This window comes from Diuraphis noxia, unplaced genomic scaffold, assembly GCF_037042655.1.
Source record: "Diuraphis noxia isolate RWA-SAM2 unplaced genomic scaffold, SU_Dnox_SAM2 contig0002, whole genome shotgun sequence".
NCBI classification, from domain to species: Eukaryota; Metazoa; Arthropoda; class Insecta; order Hemiptera; family Aphididae; genus Diuraphis; species Diuraphis noxia.
The window spans coordinates 43,256,045-43,281,007 of NW_028301712.1; the positions used below are offsets into that span (position 1 = coordinate 43,256,045).

A 24,963-nucleotide genomic window follows, 5' to 3' on the forward strand; every position below is an offset into this window, starting at 1 on the left:
GGAGGCGTAAATTGAACGACTTTTTAATTATTGTAATTTTTCATGCGTTCGGCTGCAGCAGGTACTACGAACAGCGTCGGCGGCGGCGAGGCGAACCGTCCGGCGAAAACGGGCCGACGAATGGTGGCAACCGCGAGCACGCGGACCTCCCGCCAATTATTGTTTTATTCTAATGAAACGGCAAAGAAGTCGCCTGGGCGGACGGGGGGGCCGTACCGTTTGCGCGCGGCCATTGGTCGCCCCGTCGTCGTCCCCGTCGCGGTCGAGGTTGTCGTCATCGCCGTCGACGTCGCCGCCGCGGCCGTAGACGTAGCTGGTGCCGGCTTGTGCGGTGGTGGCCGCGTCGGCGGTGGACACGACAGGCATCGGGACAACGGAATTATGTGGCGGGTGTGGTGGTGGGGCGGCGGCGGCGACGGCGGCCCAGGTGTGCGTTGTGGCCTCTCTCGCCCGCTCCGACGCATTGTTTCGAGTCCCCCCTCCCCCTCCCCACTTTGCCGAACATCGCGACGCCGGCCAGCGCCACGGGATCGGCTTGTAATTAATATATGCGCGCGGCCGTTACACCGGGCCCCCATCTCGCCGTCGCCCCCCACCCACCAAACACTATATTATTATACACGCGAGCGCGCGCTCAACTCGCTCCGGCGGCGGCGATGCGACGACCGTCGTCGTCGTCGTCGTCGTCGCTGCCACCGCCCGCCGCCGACCCATCGAATGGTGGCGCGGCGCGCGCGGTGCACCGGACGGGGCCCACCGAGTCGCCGGCAGCCGAAACGACTACCAGTTGTACGATGACCGCCGGCGCCCGTGTCCACAGGACGTGCCGAGTACCGCTCCCGTCGCCGAACACGTGCCGCCGCCGCCGCCGTTGCTATCAGTGCGATCGTTGTTGTTAACACACACGCGCGCCGCCGCCGACACATTTCGTACACGCCAAAACAAACGACAACGTTTTTATTTCGTTTCATATGTTATATTGTATCGTGTATTGATATATTAAGTTATATGTATATTATTTATGATAATAATAAAATATAACATACACGATCGTCGTTATCTGTACAAAATTTTATATAATTTTTCGCAGTTATTATTTTCATTACTATCATTTTGTGTCAAAAAATACAATTAACAAGTAGTGGTAAATACGCCAGACACACACATACACACATACACACACATTTACAAACATACACACATATTTTATCATACTTGACAGCGTACGACGGACATTGGCAGTATCGTTTTGTCTTTACGCTCTGACGAACATATTAAATATTATTATTTTACATTAATAATAATTCATAATTTACAATATTTGTCGTCACCTCCACGCGCGCGCATGTAGTGCGTTTGGGACACAGTGCGCCGTGTATTTGTACTATATTTAGACGGTGAATTATTGTTGGACGGACACAGTGTATTTTAAATAATTTCTATCCCGCGGATTGTTTGTGTATATTATATCTTAACCGTTTTTACTGTTATCAACTTATCATCACCGACCTAGTGCGATCAGACTTCGCCCACCTGACGAGTCGGACACGTCCGATATCGTCTTCAATCTTGGCGAGAAACAAGAGCGCTCCGACGTCCACGCAATACCACTCCAGGTAAATTTCATCATTTTATATATTAATACTGCCGTTGTACGATAGTTTGTTTTTTGTATTCGCTATATTATTGCATTCGATAGACGACGTCATTGGATGAAAACCGATTCGCGAAGTAGATCGGTGAATAATAATAATAATAATAATAATGATGATGATGATGATAATAAATAATAATAATAACGTGCGAGGGGACTGTGTTGGCTGGAAAAATAAAATCGATTCTTCTTCTTCTTCGAGGGTTGTTACGATAATTAGGTTTTGAGACCACCACCGCACGGCTGATGAGGGGTTCGTAGTTTTCCATACGCGCGCGGCCCCGCGGGGACGATCGGTCGACGAACGTTGCATAATGCTGAATTGACAGTATGGATAATATTATCGTTTTTTTTTTCTCATTTCATGATATTATACTATTGCAAATAGGAATGCGATTCCTAAAATATCTCACTGTATAGTCATTATATTCTGTTATTCTATAATGTGCGTACGGTTTTAATTGACTTGATAACGCGATCGGTGTATGATCAATTAGGCATTTACAGGAAATGTCTTTCGTTAGAATTTATTTTTAAATGCAAAATTAAGCTTGTGTCGAAAGTTATCAAACCTCATGATTTACGTTCATTTTTAACCTCGTTTTTAACTATCTATATTATACCAAAGTTCACTTGCTGTCCACAAAACGAGCACTGCATATTTTACTTAAAACAAAATAGCTCTTTTTCTTAATCAAAACTTATTCAATTTAATAAAATATTCTATATTTTCTATATACTTATACGTTTTAATTTTAAAATTAATAATTCCTGAAGTAATTTTTACTTTTTACGTTTTGTAATTTATTATTCTTATACCTATTTTCCAAAATTTCAATAATCCAATTGGTTTTTCGATAAAATAGAAAACTAAGTTAACTAGAAATGTTATATATTTTCTATATTTACAATTAAAAATATTGAAATTATTATTTTTTTATATATTATTATTATTATTTTTTTTTTTTGAGTAATTTAAAAAATGATAAAATATGAATTAGGATCAAGGTTTTAGATTCGAGATATTGAATTATAACTTCTGGAGTATAAGTAGAATAACGTACACAGTGTGTATGTAAGGTATTAAAAATAACCATATAACCACTAAAATATCTAGAAAAAAGTTTGTAGTATATTTATAGGTATAAAAATAACTCGTACTTGGGTCAATAACCCTATAATAATATATTATATAGCATAGCATTTATTGGAAAATTGACCTACAACCTTTAGAGGCCAATCTCATTAAATATCAATACAGGATTAGAGCTTTCTTTTTTTTCTTCATTTTTAACAAGAAATGTCGATGGTGATTAATAATGAAAAATGAACGTTATTTTTGATAATTATACATATTAAATTGTTTGTCTTTTCGGCTTAGTATAGTTTCTTCCAGACTTATTTCTTCTACCCGCCGTCCCATACACTGACCACGGTATTGCGCATATATAGTGAGTGTATGTCGAGTGGGCATCGGGGAGTTGGGGCGAAACGTCGTAAATCTCGTAAAGTTGACTCGGACGACGACCTCCCTTCTCGCAGTGTGAGACGAAATTCATTCTCTCCCGCCATATCTCTCTTTATATATAATGTATATATATATATATGTATTGCAATTCGTCTTGAGTTTGTTTTCCTTCGTTTGCGCAAAACTCGAGAATCTATCGTACTCATATTATCATCGTGTGAACGGCCGTCTTCATACGACTATCAATCATAATTCATGTATAGTAAATAAATAATTATATGTCCGGCCGAATAATAGGTTGGTAGTACGGTAGGTTGCGTGCGTGCAAAAAAATACTTAAAAATAAAAATTGACGTCCCGTCCGATTTATAATGTAATTTTACAATATTATATCCACCTATGTGTAGCGATAATAATATTATAATCACTCGGTAAACCGGTCTATACTGTTGGCGGAAGTAAATAATATAAATATATCTATGCATGCAGCGGTGGCGTTAATGAGCGGGCGAAAAGCTCCTATCGTCCGACCAATTAAAACGCCGCCGCGGACGATTATGTATGCGCGCGTCCCGGTGGAGGCGTGGCTGATAAAACAGAATAGATAATGAGACACCAACCCTGTGCATATATTAATTAAAAAAGCTCCCCTCGCGTTCCCCTCGCTCAAGGCCGCCCAAAGCTCCGTCGCGCCGCTGCCCGTTTTGCGTCCGTGCGATGAGTGCGTTCGCTGGGGGAGGTGGCGATGGTGTGGTAATGCCGCGCCCGGGCGGGGGCTCTTTTGAATATGCGCGCGCGGCACGGTGACGACGACGACAACGACGACGACGACCGAGGCGGCGGCGGGGCACGTCGTTCTCCAGCATTAGCATATATACCACCCCTCCGCGTGACGAACGCCGCTCTGCTACCGCCGCCTCCACCCTCCACGCCGACGACCCCGCGGGCCAACGGTTTGTCGGGTTCTAGTGCGCGTGCACGGCCGCCTCCTCCTCATCCGTCTCCGCAACTCTGCCGCCACTTACTACTCCTCCTCCTACTACTTACTATACGACTCGGCGACGACGATGACGACGACAACGAATGCCTGCTGTATGCATATATACATGTACGGAGGCGGCGGGGCCACCGTCACCCCTATATCACCTCATCGCCATCCCCACCACGTGAAGACGCTTAATTATACGAAGCGGGCGCGGGGGCAAACAACCACTGCCGCTGCCACCCCTACGGATGACGGCGCGCGCGAGGGGGTCGGGCGTGCGGAAAGCGTGCGTGGCGGCGGCGGCGGCGGCCCCTTTTCCCATGCAAAACAGAAGCGTCCCGGCGCTGCCGCAGGCTCACGCGCGCTCTCCAGCAAAAAAATAATCGCGCGGCCCCGACAGTTCCAAATAACCATTCGCTCTGTGATAATATACGGTCTGTGTAGTTCCTCAAATTATTATTATTATTATTATTATCATTATTATTATTATTATTATTAAATATAATTCTTATTATAATTTTTTCCGCGGTCACTAATTATTTTTTTCTTTTTCATTCGAGTCTATAATTTTGTTGCGTTTTTCTCGTCTTGGATTTTTTTCCGCAAACAATCTTTGTGTATTTTATGATAAATTAAATTTTGTTTTAATGAGCACGCTCGGTGTCACGGCCACGACGGCCGCCGTCTGTGATGGACAGTGTTTGATTTTTCATACGCGAAACGCCACCGGTAATAACGACGGGACGAGATAAATAAAAAGTTATTTAATTTATTTAAACATTTTCCGCGAGTGTATTTACGGATAGCGTGGCTATATATTTCCGTCGGGCCGACGTCGTTCGCGGTCCCGTCGCAGTCGGACACTACTGACTATTATCGTGAGTACTTTAAAACGAACACATATTTTGCACGCTCGTTGCACATTTTTTTTTTTTAATTCTCTCCTCGTATTTTTTCCATCAAATGATATCTGCGCGCGGCTAAGGAATTTAGGTGTCGTACTTTGAAAAAAAAAAATTTTCTACTGTCTATTGGTACCTCTATTCACTTTCAGCATGATATAAAATTTAAATTAAATAGTCACCGTGGAAATTCATATTTTTGAATTATTTAACTTTTATTTCGTTGAAATACGATGATATTTAAATATTACCTAAACTTAAACTTTTTTAAGACCAAGTTTGTTAAAATGTTTAAAAAAAATAACTCTTCAATTATCGTTTGTCTATAGACATTTATATTAATATATCAATTATACAACGATGGGCTGTTCGCCCGGTTTTTTTGATTAATCCTGTATTTGTAAGACCAGTAAACCAGTGTTGTTACCGTAAAAGTCTGTTATTGTGCAATGATTTTACAGTTTCAATTAACGAGCCATATTATTTTATATAATTAAAGTTGTTCCTATACATAATTATATTATTGCTTGATCTCGTGGTAAATTGACTAATAAGTTCTCCTTGAAAGTATATGTGTTTATAGTTTCTGTTAAATACTCTATGGTTGGTTCTTCTCAAAATCCGATGTTACAAAACCTGAATTTTTTTTTAATACCAGTTTGTTATTTATTATTATGTTTGACGTCCCATTTTTTGGAAACTACCGCAGCAGCAGTACAGTTTAATGATTATATCCATAAGCCTTAATAATTATTAGACAACATGAAAATATGAAATCCTAGTCATAGTGTGCGTGGTTCGGTGTTGGCACCCTTGTGTTCTCTCGTCTAAGCACGTTTCCACCCTCGTATATTTAGACACCACCGCTTTTGCCTCCACCTCCGCTCTATGGGTCTCCGGGGTTTTTCTTAGTTAGTTCGCGCTAATCCTATTAACCGATATCGATTTTTTTCCCCGCACATTACATAATGACGCGCGCGAGTATATATATTTATATATATATATATGTGTGTGTTGTGCCAGAGTGAATTTGGCAACGGAGCAGTTAGTTTTTAAAAAGGGGAAAAATATATAAAATATATTATCTAAAACTCTTTGGTTTTGTAGTAGCTCAACTAATGTTTGTTTATTATTATATAATATTGTATTGTGTATACGCTTCAAGTCAAAAAGTGGAGTCTCATGCGTGTGAGTGTGGGCACAGTGTAGATCAGTAGCCGCACGGCGGATAAAATCCTTCAACCATATAGCTAGGTAAGACTTTAAGATGAATCCATTACTAACGCGCAAGGCATAAAATATATCTGGCAAACTTATTTAATATAAACGGTTAGAAGAGCGTAGGAAATGAAAAAAAAAATAAATAAATAAAAGGAAAAGCTGTTGTAAAACTATTGATTATTCACCGCCCCCCAGCCCGTCTCCCTTCGTTTCCCTATCGCTCGTGCGTATATATTTACGCGCGCGTGTGTGTTTATTTGTACATATGTGTGTGTGTGTGTGTGCATGTGGCTGATGAACCGCGTGTTTGGTAGACGCATTCTTTTTTTCCTTTTCTTGTTTCTTTTCCACCCCCGCATACACATACACACGCGTGCTACAAACCGTAACCTCCTGCACCACTACCACTACCACCACCACTGTAGTCCACTCGCATTGTCGCCCGATGTTATTATCCGTTTTCGCCTCGGCTACTCATGAAACTTTAAGTCCGGTGTTATTACAAATGATACACACACGCGCTGATTAGCTTTTTCTCTCTATCCGATTTATTATATATCACGTTATACGTGAGTGTGTGTTTGTTTGTACGCTGTATATATGGGATTTTCGCCCCAAAAGGGTGTATCACACATATACGCACACCATTAATCATATATATATAAGACGCGCGGTGGTTAGGCGTGCTCGCGGTCCGAGCAGGAAAAGATAATGTTTCTTTTGGATAAATTAATATTTATATATATATGTGTGTGTGTATGTGTGTTTATCGCTGCTTGGGCGTTGAGACGGATGCGAAACGCACGATGTTTCCTGCGAGGCTATTCAATTGGTGGGTGCTTAATACTAACCACGGTCATCGTAAGGATTTCGGGGGTAAAAATCAAAAGCGGTCCGCTGTTATAAAAACCACGATTTCGTATAAAAACTTAATCCACACCCTATCAAGGTTTTCGTTCTCAATGCTATGATCGTAAAATCGTTTATGTCTCTCAGCGCGTTTGTAACGGATTTACATCGCTGGGACTTTTATAAATCACGACTTTTAGAAACCAAATCACGGAGAATGAGAGAGGGACAGAAAAAAAATTCTTAAAACGTTTATGATTTTTACTGTTGGCGACCGGCTGACGGGGCTTTAAAAACCACCGTCCTTGTCTGCCAGTCATAAGCGTACCCGATATGCACGATATAATATTATTATGCGGGCGTTTGTACGTCTCAAAACATTCTTATTCTTATTATTATTATCGTCACATTTTTCCAGACCGAAATAAACATAAACATCGGCGCGCGCGATAGTTAACAGCCGCAATGACCTTTTTGGTAGTATCGAAATCATGTCATTGTGCCTATATAATATAATAGTATAATATGTTATGTTTATAAAATATTATTATGACGTATGCTTGATGTCAAATTCGTAGTTTTGCAATTGCCGCACCGGTACACTTGCCATTAATATTATAGTCAGTTATATAATCATATTTTTTATATATAATATTTTAAACTATAACGCGTCGATTAGTTCATTTTTTTTTTAGAAATCTGTTTTATGGATATTATACGATAGTGACACGCGTTTAAACATGTGTACATCGTATAGAGGTGTGTATGTTTGTTTCCTGGTCAATTCTTCAACCGTGAAATTAAAGACTATAAATGGCTTTCGGTGCGTTCCCGGGATGGCTTGTGCGTGTGTCCCTCCCTCGGCCGCTCGTTTTTCGTACTTTTTTACACGAAAATGACCGGAAAACACGCTTGCTGCCTGTGACGATTTTACACTCGTTAATACATAATATACTGTTTCTGCGTTCTGCCTACGTACCAAAAACGGCAAAAACACGGTAGGTGGTATGTGTATTACAGTGTTGGATCAGTGGGCTCACGATTTTCGGTTTGAATTTATTTTTATACAATTTCGATACCGTCAAATCAGGGCTATACAGTAAATAAGTTATTATTAACATTTCATAAATCCATCATCGCCGATAAATTAGATATTACTCACGTATTTCTACGTTTTTCATAATATAATATCTACATAAAAACTAGTGTAAAATTTAAACATATCGTGTTTATATATTGCATGGTTAGTTGTCCATGTATACTTACGTCACTGATTGCGCATTAGTAATAATCGCATTAAAAATATTTCCATATGTCTAGTCTAGGTATAATAATATATGCGCGTATTCTCGAAGCGTTGTAGTAGTCGTAGTTGTAGTAGCACAAGCGCATTTATAAATCAATAACTATTAGTGTACCGACTACTGAGTATATTCGATTCTCTCCATAGGTGGTTCGTTTTAAACCCGAAATGATTACTTGATCGATGTTAATAAAAATAACTTTTTCTGATTTGAAAGTAGAAAGTTAATAACACGTTTCGTCCGTTTCGACCCCATTGCCGTCGAGCGTGGTGTATCTATAAACTCAGTCAGTCATGCAACTGTTCGGCTGTCAAATACGACGGGGCAATTACGGTGGATAAGTCGCACTTTAGAACGATTTAAGGGAGGCGTTTCACAATTACCATAACTTTTTTCGGATTTCATCGCACCATACTACAAGCATCGTCTCGCGAATAATGTGATGTGAAGAATAAAACGTGTAAAAACGTGTCGACGTTAACAGACGAAACGGAACGTATCTTGTGTTTACGACGAAGTGACGTGACGTTGTTTTTCGGTCTCTCGGGGTGTGGCGCATATAATTATCATAAGCATATTATAATACCACTACGAGCAACGGGTTAATGTGTGTAATCGAACCAGATTAAAACGATTGTAATTTATGCGTTCTTCGGGAATGACGACGACGACCTCTAGAAAAACGGAGCGAGCGAGGACCTGGGATTCGCCCGTTTGGCTCGTGTCCAGTGCTGTGCCATATGGACGGACGCCGTGTTTGTAATAATATATAAAATGCAAAAATCGCAAGAGAAAAAAAAAATCGGCTTGCAATTTGTTTGAAGTTTTATTTATTTTTACCGCCGCCGTCGTCGCGGGGGTGTCAAGGTCGTCGTCGTCGTCGGAAGATGATGCGGTCGGTGAACCGTGAAATCAGCTGTTTGGTCACCCCTTCTCCCATTCCCCTCTCGCGGCAATTGTCCGGTACAGTCAAGGAAGGCGGCGCTCGTGGAGAAGTGTGTTGTTGCGTTCCCACGTAGTACACGATATATATTCTGGTTGGTATTTACCGTAAATACACAGACAACACAGCACATAAACACCTATAGTACATCCCATGCGTTGACCCACATAATACTTACATTTTTTAACGCCATAATTCAAAAAACAAATTTTCCTCGTCAGTTTTGTTCTATACCAAAATATGAGTGTTGATTTTTTTCTCGAAAAGTTTCAGAAATGTCCAAAAGTTATAGATAGGTATGTGTTCGTTGTTAAGATATCTATTCTCGTTCTTTGTCATGCCAGAGTCGGCTATTATATAAAAATCAAAAAACTCATAAGCGAGTGTACAAAAAATCATGCACATAAAGTAATTTTATTAGTTTCACCGTTCACCCCCGGAAAAACAAATGTCCTCAAGTGCTGGCGCTTCCGCGTTAATTTGGTCGTATGTGTCAGCGCCGTGAGCCAACGGGACCTTTGCGGCGATAATTTAAATGTCGCCGCCCCGTTCAAATGCCGTTCGCGCAAAAACACGACACTCGTGTGAGTCATGCTGCGGTCCCGAAAGGGTGACGACGAAACCCCTCTCCCAAATACTCTTTCGGTCATCACCATCGGTGTCTAATTATTTCGGCGAAGTGTTCTGGCCTGCCCGTTAATTATAATTATATTACCGCGGCGTACAACAATTCTTCGTCTTAAAAATAACATCCAAACTACATGACTTCTGTTATAATTATTTTTTATTTTTTATTCAAATCTAAATTTAAAACACTTAGGTCGCTTTCTGTTGCCCAGAGAGCTTATACCTTTAGTGTGTATCGTCGTCCTCCGCGAATCTTGCATACTGGCATAGAATAATTCTGATTACATTTATTTTGTTCTTCCCACCTATACGGCGTTATCTGCAGTTTCATTTGTATACAATTAATTTCTAATTAAGATTAAATTATAAAATATTATTAAAGGTTTCGATGTATGCATATTTCAAACGTTATGCACTCAAGTAATATCGATTCAGTGAAAAGTTTTGCCAAAATACATTCGTTTCGATTTTGTCGAAGTAATTTATAAGTATGATGTTATGCGAATACGTTATACCTAAGTGTGTGTGCTAGTAGTTTCAAGTAATTTTTACGTATGGTCAATATACGGAACGTTTTCACATCAGTTAAACTGCTATAAATACGCCCAATCCTAAAGCAGCGTCCTTAAGTTATTTCAAAATAAAATATCATATGCGTAAACTGCCTACTTTCGTGGGCGCCTGTCTGCTACCGGCAGTTCGACTAATTGCCGTTGAAACCTACGCTTAGTATATTTTCGCAAACACGTGCTGAGCCGTATGCCTATTGTGTGTTGTGTTGCACAATTGTGACGTCCGAACTTACGTAAGTTGTTTACAATATACGCACATAAGACGACGTAGACCTCTCTTAACTTTTTTTTCCAAAACATAATAACACACAGCTATACAATATACCTATATAGGTATATTAATATATTATATATATATATAAGTACTTCTACTACCTAATACAATTTGCATATTATAAAAATATTCATATCGTATATAACCTACACGGGAGAGACTGTGTAATCGGAGAAACGGCGGTTGCAATGTTGGTGGTGGTGTTGTTAGCTATGGGGGGAGGGGGCTTACATATCTACTCCCTCGATGTGCCCTCACAATAAAATTCCCTACGGCGTGCGTATTAGATTTGCATACGCTTAAAAAGCCTTTGGCACGTTCGGTTTTTCCTTTCCATAAACATTTTGCAGTCCATAATAATGATATGATCGTGTGCCTCGTACCATCTCGGTGCGTATGGGGTAACGTGTGTTGATGTAGCTTAGGTATGTGCGGTGCGCGAGCCATCATCATCTGTATGCACCTTATTAACATCGCGCGAAACATCGTATTTGAATAGGTCCCCCCGCACGCGTTTATGCAAAACGCGATTTTTTCGAACGAATTTGAATTTCAAATGTGCCGCGAGCACAGCTCTTCTTATAATAATATGATATGAGTGTGTGTGTGTAGGTACGCACGCGCGCGAGAACCAAAGCTGATAGGGATCCGCTGCATTGCAGACAGCGGCGGTGACACACGAATCGAAAATCTGTGCGTGCTTACGCGACGGTAATAATTACTGTTATGGCGAGAGGAAGGTCCGTTGCAGATTATCGTTTAGACGAGTATAATTTTTATCTTTATATAATGCTGCTATTAAATTATAATATACATATGTATATATTAGTATAAAATATAAGCGCGCAAACTGGTTTCCAAGTTCTTTGTGAGCAATACATTAATCATCATCGTCGTCGTCGTCGTCGTCGTCATCGTCGTCGGGTACAGACAATTGTAGCTGCGGTGGGTGTACGCGGCGGAGGTGGTCCATTAATGGTCAGCGAAGACGAAACGATAATATTTTTTGTCATTTCAATAAATCGGGTGGCCCCCACTCTATATACTAGACTGGAAAGAAAATAATAATAATAACCGGTTATACCGATTTCATTCGCCTCCTACGCGACCGAGGCTTATTCTCGGGAGATTTGATTTTAATTAAATATCCCCGACTAGTATACATATATTAGAGTAAAATATTATTTTAAAAATACTTAAACTATATAGTGTCACTCGTATAACCGTGATACAGATATCGACGCAGATGTCCCTTACCTATACGCGTTGTACGTACCTACCTATGTTATAACACGAAGTCGGACAGTATTATAATCGTATTACGTAACGGAAATGGAAAAGAAAAATAATTTAGTAATAGTAATAATTTTATCGACAATAACGCGGATAACAATATAATATTATAATGGAACGAAAAAACGGTTATGCTCGCGATTTTGCGAATTCGATAGTTGTCGTTCTCTCTTCCTCAACCTCTCGCCGTAAATCGAGTGAGAAAATTATTATGCAAATTATGCACAGGGCCACAGGGGAAATATTGTTGCATATTGTTTATTGTTAATGGGACCTGCGGGTTGGTTTCGGCTTCACCGTGTATGGAGCGTATGCGTGTGTGTTTGTGTGTGTGTAATGTCATTCCGGTGGTTGTGGCCGCGGCGGGGCAACGTCTCGACGACGACAATTTTAAGAGGAGGGTGCGCACGGGTCCCCTTCAGAGTGCCGCAGCAGGTCTGAAGTGATGCGAGACAATTTCGCAAATTCTACGGCTTCCGAGACCGCCCCCCCCCTTCCTCCTCACCCGTGCGTATTCTCTCAGCCGTGTGCGTGTCATGTACATGGCTGCGAAAAATTTATGGTTGACAATTAACCGTTTATTAAAAAATAAAGAAAAGAAAATCTCTCGTATATAATAATATATAAATCGCGTATATGAGAATATAATGGATAAAAGATATTGACGCGAGCGCACACACACGCGCTTCCCCTCGAGTCGTAAATAATACACACGTAACCCGTCCAGTCGTTGCTGCAGTATTGCCGTGTAAAAAGGGTAACATCGTGTTAAACGATTCACAATTGGAACGGTTATTATTCGCCCCAGATACGATATCTGCCTCATACCTCTACATATACATGTGTATAAGGTCCCGCGACGACGTGCCTTATAGAATTGTATTATTTCGTATACGAATACGCGTATACTAGCTGCTATAATCTACCTGCAGCGCACATATTATTATTATATGTATAGTTACGGTGTCTATAATAATAACCAACGTCGACGGCGATAGGGATCGTTTGAGATCATCCGAGTCGTCGCGGTCGTCGAGGTCGGACGGCGAAAATGCGCGCACGTCGATAGTTTTACGGTTTCGGTTATGCCTATATAGCCGATGTTACATAATAATAATACGTTGTGTCGTCGCTCCCCCTTAGGATGATGACGATATGCGTGTAATTCGCATCGCCGGCGGATTGCAATTATTTTGTTATTATTATTATCATCATCGACCATTTTTTAGTTTATTATTTGTCATTTAAATTTCTCTGTTAGCGATCGCTATCATCTGATTTTTTATTTTGTCGAATATATTTTTATCTCTATTTTTCACACTAATTAAAACTACATTACTTTCATTGCACTCTATTTATAAATATACACTCGTTAGCGTGGCGCGTTTTGATCTACACGTTTTTCTCATCTTCGCTACCTATATCGTATACACTCCGTAATTTAATATTATAAAAAGGTCATTATTTCCATAATCGTAGACGACGGCCGCTCTCTCCTTTCCCATTTCAGTGATTGTACAGTTGTTTCCTTAACGAAAACAATTGGCAAAATACTCGGTTTTCTATTCAGACAAAAAACGTGTTTCGTCACAACTATATTATAATTATTTCGTTTTGGTCGACTTTATACAACGATGATCGATATAATGTGTTACGATAATGATCAAACTATTGCTGTTTCTTCTTTGCGATGTATGTTTATGAATTACATGTATTATTTTTTCAAAATGTTATAATTCGCCCTGACTGCAACGACGTTGTTTGATCACAATAATATTATTGCTTGTAGCTGCATAATTATTATCTCTAATCGATTTTGATGGAAATCCAGAAGTACTTAGATCCGATTTATGAAAAAAATACATAATAATATAATACACTATGTGTACGATTTCAAATATTGTTAGTTTAATTTGCGGTCGATACGGGAAACAATAATAATACGTATATCGATATTACTGTACAGATATCGGTCTGTGCAGGTCGGCCGAGCGGCGTTCTCACGATATAACGAATGTTTGAATTGTGGGTACGTGCAGGGTAACCATTGTGGATGGACAAAAAAAAATGCATTTGGATATTATTATATTATGTTATTATTATCAGGTATCATTATTATATTATTGTGTGCTCCGTGCATGGGTCGTCCGCTGTGTTGTTGTTGTGTGTCCGAAAACCGCGGGACGTACCTATATATATATATATATACATATATGTTGAACATTCCGGTCGGTGGTGTCGTCTCACGCAGCATAAATCCCTAATGAATCGACCCTGACGATCAGGTGAACCTCTACAGGATCCAGCACGTATATATAATATTATGAGTGTGCAGTGTTGCAGTATACAGAGCGACGATGATGGCGCTCGTCCGGTGTCGTATAATTTTTCCGATGTAAACCCATAAAACCGCGTTTATGACTAACTGAAAAAAAACAACTTAATGAATATCAGAGGCGTGTGTGCATAACGTTAACACTTCTGCCCTACAACAAACGCACACAAAAAAGCGCGTACAGTCTATCAATATATTATTATATTATGTTATATTATCTAAATTTACATATTATATACAACTTCGTTCGGTTAGGAAAAGTTTACGAGTGTATTTATATTATCGACAATAACTGTGTATATTAAACATTGTAATGATGTAAAAATGTTAATGAATGGTAACGTTTTATCGGTTTTATTGTAATTAATCCGCAGTCCTGTAACGTCGATACTGCTGCAGTACCTATTATAATATTGAACGTATACCTACTGTATACTACACGGTGTGGTGTATCTATTTCGTTTTTGAATTTCCTATACCGTTCTTGTTTAGAAATTAATATTTATCCGATCTCTTCGTTATTTTTATCGTCTGTGAGATGGCATTCGGAATAGTTGGCAAACGTCGACATTTATTACGCATACAACAAACATACCTATATGTGTTACATACATGTGTGTAATTAATAATAATACGATAATATAAAATATTTTATGCAAGCGTACGCATATCATATTTGAATATTCAAATAAATTTTAACGACTTATAGATTGAATAAAAATTATCTTCCCTCGCGTCTTTTGTGTTATTAGGATACTCGGATTAGAGGAACCAGTTCGGACGAACTCGTAGCCATATTAAATTTAAATTTGGCCGGTGCGGCGGCGGTGGTGGTCCAGTTATTGTCATCATAATAATATTAAAATATTATTTATGCTCAGGTATCACCTGTATAAATCCGCGGGCGTCGCTAGTTTGTTAAATATCTTATCGGCACCGCCACTCGAAACGCTCTGTATAATATTATACACAGCTACATAATATCTTATACTCAATCTGGATCACGCGTTCGGGACGGTCGCCGCGCTGCCGCCCGTCGCTGGTTTTACCTGTACGGAAACAAACGAAATAATACAAAAAAAATATAATATAATAAAATGTATATTTTTTTTCCTCCGGTACTCTTCCTATATCGCGTTGTATTATGTGTGTGTGCATTGTATACGCACTGTACAAGAAACACGCCCTCTCTTCTACGTGAATTATCGGTGTCCCTGGATTCGTGTCAAACCGAAACGCATTCATCTAAATAATGGATTACCATTACCTATTATTAAGGAAGGTTTTTTTTTCCGCCCGATCACGTTCCCGCAGCCCTTGTGTACGATCACTTACCAGTATTATTATTATTTTAAATTTACATTTGTGGCAGCGACATCGGTGGGCATGTGTCGTCGTCGTCTCGTAGTCATGTGTTTTCGCATCTAGTGTAGTTTTACCGTTGCCTAGGTAAAAACGAAAAAAAAAAATAAAAAAGGAGAGAAATAAAAATGTTTAATTAACCGGTATTGGAATTGTGCTGTGTGTGGGTGCGGAGAGAAACGTGTGAGGGAGGGGGCGGCGTCCTTTACTTTAATTGCCTGTAATCACACACCTCCCATTATTATACACTACGAATTACTGCAGAGACAACAGCTAGTGTATAATAACGTGCCCTATTGCTATCACGGCAGCCATAATACTTCGCGCGTTGCCCTGGCACACATATTGTATACACACCAACACACAGGAAACCGCATTCTGCTTTTTCTCCAATGGCACGCAGTAATGGGTATTATAATGATAAAAAAAAAATTATTATTATTATCGTAACGGCGTAATGATAATAATAAAAATAGTTATTCTAATTCCAAAATAATAATAATAATAATAATAATGAAAACGCCAACAAAACTACGCGTATCCGAAAGTAATTAACTATCTCAATTATTATTTTTTCTGCCGCAGAACACGTAAGGTAGTTATTAACCATCATTATGTCGTTCAAAAACATATTTTTTTATATTAATTTCGTCACTACAAATATCTATACACACACATACTTACATGCATACATAATATTATATAGTGGTGGTTTGGTATAGGACACGTTACGTATTTTTTTTTCATTTATCGACACAGATCTCCGCAAGCTAATAATTATCATTATTCGATTGGATGACGATAAAAAAACACACAGTGGAATCGTCTAAAATTTTATACCACCTGTAATGCCTATTGCCCGTAAGTGCGTGCTTGCGCGTGTGATGTATTTTATGTGTGACTATCGACGATCGCTGATGTGCCTATTATAGTAATGCGAATTATTAAAATTGTAAACTTTTTTAACTGTTACACGTTCATAATCAAATGTTGTCGTTTTTTGAGTTTTACTTGTACATTCAACCACGAGAATTTTTAATATTATATATAATATGTAAAATGTGATTACATGATGCGTGTGTTTCAAAAAATATTTTAACCTTTTTTCCATTTAATCTTTCGTATAACACGTTGTTTCTTTCCACTCATGCAGTTATAACTACTAACACTTGAAATTAAATAGAAACAAAAAAAATAATTTATAATATTGTAATAATAAAAATAGATTTTTTTCATGAATCTCGTTAACATGCGGTTTTTTCTCGGCTCGACGACAACACGTTTTTTAGGTTTATACGGTTAACAGACGGTCAGTCACTCAGTCGGCGTCGGCGGCATTCAAATTTCGATATTTTGAAAATAATTCGTTGTGGCACAATATAATATAGCGAGAAACAAACGGCAATTATAACGTACGGTCTCCTATGTAGTAGACGTAAGAAGCAGTTAAGAGCATCAGCAGCAGATTAAACACATACCACGAGCAATTGCCAACCAAACAAGAGCGCACGTTTGAGTGTGTGTGTGTGTGTGTGTGAGAGAGAGAGTGATGTGTCTGTATGTCGGATCGGGGGAGGGGTTCGAGAGAGAATGTGGAGATGAGTGTATACATATACGAGAGGGTGAGAGGGACGTCTTGCTCGACAAAGAGATTATGCGAATAAATCATCGTTTCGGTCGTTTCCCGAGACCAGTTTTATTTCTGGTGTGTCCGGCAATAACAATTAAACACACACAAAAAAAAAAAAAATATATATATATATATATATATATATATATGTATATATTATAATCTCTTAGCGCACACATAAATATATGCACATTTAAATAAATTAATATCTCATATGTGTTGTATACACGAACAACAATCGTAATAATAAGAGTAAATTATATTTTATTAACTCATTTGGCGTTCCTTCAAACTTCTCCAAATCCTTATAAATAATACAAATATATATAAATGAAAAAAAAACATTCTTTGGGTTGGGCCCCGTCACTGAATTCCATAGCACAGTCACTGTGTGCGATATTTAAATAAATAAATAAATATATATATATATATATATTTAAACTTATGAAATGTCGTCGAGCCCACGCTATTTCGGGTTTTTTATTTTTATTTTTTTTAATTCAAATTAATGACCGTTTCTTTGACACACTTGTCCACTGCATACACGTATATATTATATTGGCCACGTTGTCTCCTATACGATTTTTAATTAATTCGCATATTTCATTAGAAAACCGACCGCCACAGCGAGTTCGTTAAACAACAAACCGCGCACGCTAAGAAGAAAACGTCCCCGGCTAATTAACGCGTGCGCCCGGTCGCAGGGGCCAAAAAATCTTTTTAAATATAGCACCGACGCGCGACGCGTTTATTTATTATTATTATTACTATTATTGTTATTTTTTTACTTTAACGATTCTGCTTGAATTAACGTTTAAAAAGTCAAATCCCGGGCAGCGAATTTCTCGTTATTTGTTGTTAACGCGTTCTATGGTCGCCGACAACAATATGACCGGTACTATTACTATAGGTGTATTCTGTATACCACAGCTGCTACCGCGATAATCGTAAAAGAACAAATCGTGCGGACGAGGCTAGTTATTTTTTTTTTAGTTTGCTCGTTGCAAACGCACACATCGTAAATGCTGTTGCAGTTGGTTCGTACATTGATATCGATGGAAACGTCGTTAAAAACGTTAAACGGTTGTCGTACGCAATCGGGTCGATGTATAAATTATAAACATTATTATCACTATTATTGTTACCCATCCTGTACGATGCTCTTCTGTTAACTTTATAATACTTTTGCGTCGTGCGTATGACTCAGAATCCGTTCTCCTATACCGTTCCCCCTCCGTCCTCCACTCGCTGTATTTCACCGCGAAAACAGCCGTATTCGGATTGTATGTATAATTCGAGAATTTGTTCTTTATGACACCATGCCTTGTAGTGGTTGCTTATCGTTACACTATGGCAATGGCGGGCGGACAGCGATCGCAGTTCGAACCGTCGGCGGCCCACCGCAAACGGAGTGACCGAAATAATTAAGTATTCCTTTAATGCGTTTATTTTCTAACCGGACCATAAAGTACTATACGGAAGACGACCGCGGTTGGGAGGTGGAATCTAAATAGAAAGAAACAAAAATATATATAATATATATATACATGATCACAATAATAATAAAAATTAGAATGTACATAAGGTGCTTGTAAGTTATACGCGAGAAACCGTTTTTTTTTGTCTCTTTCTCTGCATAGTTCCCGTCTCTTTCCCGCTCTCTCGCACTCAGAAATCCTGGTCTCTGCTGCATGTGTATTCGCCTCGGCTTTCACGGATACCTATTTTATATCAAAACTGGATTTCTCCGTGTGCGACCTCCTCCCCCTCTCGTTGTACACATATTGACTCTATATACGCGAGCAAAAATACATTGATTTCAAATTAGCGACGACTACACGTTATATTATTATACGCACACTAGTATACTTCCATATATGTGTGTGTGTGTGTGTAGAAAGGAAGGAACAACTGTTAATTATCGTTTCGACATTATATTTATATATATAACCCCGACTGACCGACGACAACGCCCACGTCCTCGACGGTCGGCGACTCTGCACATTATGAGATTATATTTTAGTGGGTGTGTACGGTGTGCGTACATTTACGTGCAATAATACTAATGTGACGGTTGTCGGACAGACGGAGAGACGTAGTAAGAGTGAGAGAGATACAAGTTGAAAAATAGGTAAAAATAATAAATTAATGGCGCCCGTTGGGGTTGACGTTATGTGTGTGTGTGTGTGTGTTCACTCGGCGACGTGTCAACTATCTTTAAAGGCTCGTATTGTTCTCAATTAACCGGACACAGGTAGGTACATAAACGACAACAATGCGACGGCCGTCGCTTTTATATATAATATATATATAAGGTTATGTGTGACGCGCCGCCACATCCACACTTCTCTTTGACCATGCGTATTTTTTCTCTTTACCCGTCCGATAAATCTTGAATAATGGATTTCCGCCCACGGATTATATGAATTTTGTTTTCCCTTGTACCCATATTATTCTCGCACACATATAGCCTATATCGTATAGACGCCATTACCTTATTTCAATCCTATTCAACAGCACCGTGAAGTCTTAACCCCGCAGCGTGCGTAAAATGCATGAAATACTTGTTTCAATAACTTCAAACATTATATAGGTGTTAGACCTAACGTTTGTAGGTTTAATGAAATATAATAATACGGTCGCCACCACAGCAGGTAACAATAAAATACGAATACTCAAAATCACTGACTTTTCTTGATTTTCTGTCTTCCTCTATTCGATTATTGATCGAAATATTATATCCGTCGTGTACGGCGTATCCACCAGCTTACCTATTTTTTTATTATTATTATAATATATAGTATTATGTTAGAATATAATCGCCTGGTTTACGTCACGAAATAGCAATGTGGATACAGATATTTAAAACCATTTTGGAATACGTTCAAATCCGTTTGTTGAACGCGTACCAATTATATATAAATATTGTAGTATAATATTCGTCGTATAGTCACACAATATTTAATATAATAATCGCATATAATGACTCGTCGTTACTCGTTATTATTCAACGCGATCCGTGTTCTTCAGCCCTCTCTTACCCATTATTCATAAGACACGCGACCGTTGAAAAAGTTCCAAAGTGAACGAGGATGAGGAGAAATGGAAGAGTTCGCGATGTGTGCTATGCACATGAACGGTTGTATAAGGTTGTTGTTATCAACTGTACGAAATTGTTTTGAAATCAAAAACCATTTGAATTTCGAAATTTTTCACCTCTATCAGGAAATAAAGGATAAATCAGACAAGGTTTATTCGGAAAGACTTATCGCATTCGTCTCTCGGTGATCGTATACTTCGAGCCTTTTCGGTGATCAATTTTTCAAGGTTTGTACACGTTTTAGCGTTCAATGGGAAATATATATGCATATATTTTTGTTTTTCTCCACGCTTGGGCCGTTTTATTTATTTATATGACAAAACATTCTACGAATAAAAACGTTTCGCCAAAAGCTATGTATTGTAGGGCCTCGTCTGTCGATTGCGCCGAGTTTTTCGGAGAACATCACTCGCCGCCCTCACCATCGTTCTTGCTGCGCTTTCTTTTCCTCTTATTTCGTATATGTGTGTTGTATGCATGATGGGATTTTTTCCCCATAAAACTGTTCTCCTCATGTAAGAAATAATATTAAAAAAAATTATACGTATAAATATATAATATCATGTAGGTATATAGGCGAAAAAGAAGGTATATGCCTTTTCCCGACATCTACTTATTCTTATGGAAATCTCCCTTTTTTCTTTGCCCCCGCATCGCCCGCCACGCGCACAGGTTCTCTCAGCCACCGTCTTTTCCTTATTTTTTCTCCTTTTTTTTTTGTCTTTTTCATACATGTTAAGTTTCTCCGCTCCCGTTTTTCATTATTACGTGTTCTTTCAGTTTCCCGCATTCAGACTAATGTATATGTATGGGTGCCCATTTCCATTAAAACTTTTCCCCGTCGCGCCGCTGTTAACCATCCATCCCCCTTCACCATATCATTCCTCTCCACTCCCCACCCATTTCAGCGCTCCGCACACTAGTCGTCTGCTGCCACCGCCTCCCCGTGAACCCGTCACATCCATGGCTACTATTTTCAAGACGTACGTATTTTATTAATGCCCGCCCGCTCCTTGCTGTCGCCCCATTAGACGACCGTTGAATTATTAAACCGTTTTCGTTCTTCCTTTATATGCTCCCGTCCGGCCTTTGCGGCCCGTCGCTTTTGCACATAAAAAGCGTTTAAGCTCGTGTGCGTATATTATTTTATTATATTAGATAATAGATATACATATATAGTTGCGTTTTGTTCGCGCAGTCGCAGCAACTAGGTCAAACCCGCGGAGTAGATTTAAAAAAAAATATTATCAGAATTAATATTTTAATATTTATTATAATACCTATGGTATATATTATAGTGGAACTCATATACCTATAGACGTAATAATAAAATAATAATAATTTACGAACACTAAGTGGTTTGTGTAATCGAGTGCGTCAGGTTGAACTTGAACGCGTTTGTGCGTAAATAGAAAACGTCACGACGACGAATGCGCCGGCGTGTTTTTGCATTAACGTACAATTATTATTATTATTATATTTTTTAATTATTATCACTTGACAGGTCTTTTGAGGATATTTTTTAGACGCGTTTTCTGAATACCACCGTCGTCTTTGAGCCCTCGCCGGTTTTTACGAGTTGCAGACAAAATATCGTTGTGTACACACACACGCGCTCGTGCATTTCTTCGTTCTCCACTTTGTTTTTTATTACCAACACCGAAACCCGTTTGCCCGCATTTTTTTTCGTTTTAATGTCATCCGTGTTAATTGCCCCGCCAGCCACACATAGTGTCTATCTGTGTGTATAAAGGTGCAAAATATCGGCACGGTCGCATCGATCGCATCGCGAGAGAGACCGTAGTGGTGTATGTCGTAAGAGAAAGAGAGTGGTGAGAAAGGGAGTTTCGGGACAACCGAAATCGTGTATATAAAAGGTATCGGAATGATTTTTAATTAACAGTAGGGCGGCGGGCAGCGGGCGGCGTGTGTCTTTTTGTTATTTCTTTCTTTCGTATTTATTTTTTATCATTCTCTCCGGCTGTTCGGACAAAAGGGGCTTAATTAATTATATGATTGATCGGGCCATTAGGTACCGACGTGGGCGACTCATCAATACCTATCTGATTTCGCGTCGCGCGCAATTTATAACCTCAATGACAACGCGGGTCTTGTGTTTCTTCTCCGGTTCAATTAACCCCGTCGGGGCCCCACGAAGGTGATTAAAACCGACACTTTGGGTTGTCATTTCGATAGTGTCGTCGTCGATGCCGCCGTAGTTTGTGGCAATATGAAAATTAGACGCTTCTTCTTTCTCATAGTAGTTGATTATTATTGTATGTATAATTGTATAAATATATATATATATATATATATATATATTTCTTTTGTTCACTATATAATTCATTAGCATATTTGTCCGGCAAAATATTATACTAACGATTTGTTCCACTATACTGCTGCCTCCATGCACCGTCATTGTATATTATTGTGTCTGGTAATGAAAACCAAAGGAGGATAGTTGGTGGCCGACTGCTGACAGATGTCAAGTACCTACTTATGTTTTGATACGGCGTCCGGCAGTCGGCCAAAGAATTATTTCCTATTTCTTTGCTCACACATTATTACGATTTCGCTAACAAATCTTTCCCCATGTGCGCTTCGCTTCTATTGCGTAGAACGCATTTTTTTTATCATTAATTTTTAATTAATACAATTTGTCGTAATTATATTACACGTATGTTACAAAATTATAATCATTTTTACAGTTTTGAAAAAAAATAAGTTCATTTATTTACTAAATGTTTATAAACTTCTAAAATATAACCGTTTTATTTTTCATTTATTGCTTCGAGTCAGTATATTCCAATTCATTTTTAAGTTTATGGTTTTGTAAGTTTACAAATTAACTACAAATAGTGTAACACATCGTTTAGCTATATCCACAAGTGCGCTTATTCTATAAAATATTTTAAATGCGAATAAAGTTATTGACTGCAATAAAACAGGTTTTCAGTGCCAAGCGCATTATTTCCATATATATTAACGCAATGGAAAAGACGTCTTTGTTCAAATATAATTTTACTGTCAGAATTAAGTTTAAGTATTTAAAACAAAAATGTATTTCAAACAACGTAATACTTAAACTTGTTTCCAATCGATTTAAGCTATTTGTTATGGACCAGCTGCACTCCAGCAGCCATCAGTGGAATTTTTCTCAATATTGAATACCTAATAATAATAATAACACAAGTCCCCATAAACTCATTTCAATTTTCTTTCGGACCATATTACTCGGGTCCTTCAATTATACCGGAGAAGGACGAAGAAATGTGGTATAAAGAGATGGGTAGAGATGATTTTCCCCTAAAGACGTTCTTTCTCGATAATATTTAATATATTTAGGAATGCGACCCTACGAAAATATTGGGCTTAATGAAAAAATATATTACCCGATTTCTTGTTCTCGGCATTTGTTCTGTTGAATCGCCCACGAAGGGTTCTAAAGGATTTGTTTATTTACAAATCGAAGGTCAAAAAAATGTCCGGTTTAAAGGCTCATTTTTTAATAATCTTTTTTTCATTCCTATAAATATATTATGTTTATTTCGGAGAAAAAAATGCTCCCCTCGTTGGTTGAAATTAATTCATTTTTACACGATCGTTGAACATGAAATCCCACTAATTAATTGTTGAATAAAATCGCAACGGTCATTAAAAAAATCTCCCCCATTGCAAAATACTTTTCTCGTTTAAGACGTTAACAGTGTTTTATTATTATTATTATTATTCGGTGTAAAAATACTAAACTAATTTTTTTTATTACATTAAACTTTTCATCGTTGTTGTTTACATCGGTTTTTAATTGCTGTAATAAACACGAATTTCCAACGGTACGACAGTTTTTCCCCTCTGGGTATCAAGTAGTATTAAATTTCGCGGGCGGTTTTACAAGCACAATTAACGCAGCAACAGTTTACCGTCAAGAATGAATTAATTAAATTTCCATATTTCCATCCATATAATTTCATGACTTAAAAGCGACGCTATTTAACAGGATATAAAGAGGTGATTTTGTCGCTTCCCCTCGTAAGACGTTATTGCTCGTAAGTGCGCATGTGACATTGTATAATAATATAGCGATAAAACATGTATTGGATTCCCTGTTTTTCGGTGTTTTTTAAAAAATAAAAATAAAAAACTTTAAAAGTTTGTCAGTTCAAAGAAATTGTTTTCGAAAACGATCGAGATTCATGTATCATATAATATATCTGTATGATTTTTGTACGTACCTATATTATAAAGATTTATATACCTATATACGCACTATTGGTAGGGATATAACTATAGAGTAGAACCACGTGTCTGGCGCCTTCAAGAGGGTTTTTCCTAGCTTACGTGTGAGCGTATATGTGTGAAAGTATAAATTGGCTAGACGGTTTATTTTTTTTCTCCCTAAACACGCAGTGCAAATAGGAAACATTGTACGATAGGATTTTCCGCT

The 24,963-nt window shown here is 38.5% G+C and overlaps 1 protein-coding gene and 1 long non-coding RNA gene across 3 annotated transcripts in view; one reads left to right on the forward strand and one right to left on the reverse strand.

Annotated features, from left to right (window-relative positions):
* The first annotated feature begins 797 nt into the window (after positions 1-797).
* The window catches only part of zfh2 (Zn finger homeodomain 2), a 107,433-nt gene continuing 83,267 nt past the window's right edge, over positions 798-24,963 (forward strand). The window contains exon 1 of one of the 2 annotated variants that reach the window (XM_015515342.2): positions 798-1,616. The gene's annotated coding sequence lies outside the window, so the exon portion shown is untranslated. Of the gene's footprint in view, positions 1,617-4,539; positions 4,986-24,963 lie in introns of those variants that run through there. The other variant, XM_015515343.2, reaches the window with a different exon arrangement.
* Positions 14,226-16,709, reverse strand: LOC149058492 (uncharacterized). Its single transcript, XR_016190453.1, has 4 exons — positions 16,474-16,709; positions 15,763-15,872; positions 15,316-15,672; positions 14,226-14,517 (listed from the first exon to the last, which is right to left on the reverse strand). It is a non-coding gene; the product is annotated as an uncharacterized LOC149058492 (long non-coding RNA).